Genomic DNA, 1,902 nt, shown 5'->3' with positions numbered 1-1,902 from the left:
TTCTAAGGTAATAACGGCATCATAATTGTTATGTTAAAATGCTGTTTACTCCTGACTAGAAATGAAATTTTAAGATTAGCCAATGTCTCTTTTTAGAAATTTTTATTATGAAATGTATATAGAAGAATTTTGCATATATTCAGTTCATACATGAAACAGCTGTATGTTAACCATCTAAACAAAAAAAGGCTGGTTATCTTTAATAAAAATATTGACAATTTGCATGTAGAATCTTTCATCTAAAATGAGAATGTGCCTGTGATCAATGAAATTGCTTCTTTTTCTAAAATCAGAGGTAAACATAAGGAGCTCTGGTTGCCCCTTCTCCACATTGATAGGATGGATTCCTCTGGTCTCAGTTATCCCTGTGCTCAGCATACCAGAAGGCATAAGGCCAGGCAGGAAAGCTTCCAGGGCCTTGTTGAGGACATTATACACAGGGAGCCCTTCTCACACACCTGCACACTGTTGTTTTTCACCACACATGTGCGGCAGGTGCCTGGGCTGGTCCAGGACTCAGCTGAGGCTCACCTCTAGCTTGTTTCCAGAACTCCTGCAAGAGCAGAGGTCACTTGTTGGAGATAGGTGTCATGTGCTGTGTAGGTGCCAGGGGCATGGCTGTGAGGAGGGTGACTTAGTTGCTAAGACACAATACTGGACACACACAATTAAAGGAGGAGCAGTTTATCTTGTTGTGGAACTCAGGATCAGACCAGAAGGATGACACAGGACTGAGGAACTTTGGAAGACACAGCTTTTATAGTGGGCTGGTGGACAGTGAAGTCCAAATCACCAGCCTTGTCTTCAGGCAAAACAATTACTTATATAAGTTTTTAGGAGGAAGTACAAAGAGCAGATAATAGGATATTCTATAGTTATTTACTTGTCATACATTGATAGGCAGAATTTATCTTGTGCAAGCTAATTTGGATTATTAGCATATGACAGGTCCATGCTATGGTGAGCAGGAAGAATAAATCATTGCCTAAGACTGAGCCGAGCTGCCTTTCAGGTGATAAGTCTTTGGAAAACTCGAAAGAAAGCAAAACCTAAAAGGATGCACTCCTGGTCAAACTGTGCTTGTCCTGCAGCTGGCATAGAAATGTTAAGGTTCATCCAATTTTGTAATTTCCTAACTGTGGGAACCGGCTGTGCTCCCCAGTTTCATCCTTGTAGTGTTAGAAATATATGTTTTACAATTTCTTTCATACTTAATATTGCCTCTACAGGGGCTGGAGAGATGGCTCAGTGGTCTAAAGCACCTACTTGGAACAAGCTAAGCTAAGCAAAGCACAGGGACTGCAGTTTGATCCCCCAGCACCACATGCCAGCCAGCCGCGCCCCCTGGAGGGCTGAGCTGGCCACACACACACACACACACACACACACACACACTAAATAAATGTTAAAAAAAAATATTGCCTCTACAATCTTGGCTTGGCTCAAGGCAGGGAAGCATGACAGCAGGGCCTGGAAGATAGGAAGCAGAGAATCAGAAAAGAAAGAGAGAGAGAGATCCAGCCCTAGCCCAGGCCTGGTGAGTGTGTGGGAGAGCTTCCAGCTTCCCTGCGCTGGCAGGACCTGTCTGGTCCAAGCCCAGGCCCAGTGTGGGTGAGACCCTCTTCCACCCCCTTGGGACCCCACCACCACTCCGCAGCACCTCCCCAAGCTGCCTGCCGAGTAGGAATTTTGCTGTGTTCGGGAAACCCCGGACCCAGTCTTAGCTCAGGTCCAGTGAGTGTGTGGGTCCTCTTCCCCCTATTTCACCTTGCCCCCTCCAGGCACAGCTCAGGCCTGGCATATATGCCTGAGGTGTAACCCTGCAGCTGCAATCCCTGCAGAGAGTGTAGCGGATAGATCCACCCAGCTAGTCCAGGAGCAGAACATCTTGCCACAGGGGCA

The sequence above is a fragment of the Octodon degus genome, unplaced genomic scaffold (genome assembly GCF_000260255.1).
Source record: "Octodon degus isolate 3935 unplaced genomic scaffold, OctDeg1.0 scaffold00039, whole genome shotgun sequence".
Lineage (NCBI taxonomy): Eukaryota > Metazoa > Chordata > Mammalia > Rodentia > Octodontidae > Octodon > Octodon degus.
This window is presented reverse-complemented; position numbering follows the sequence as displayed.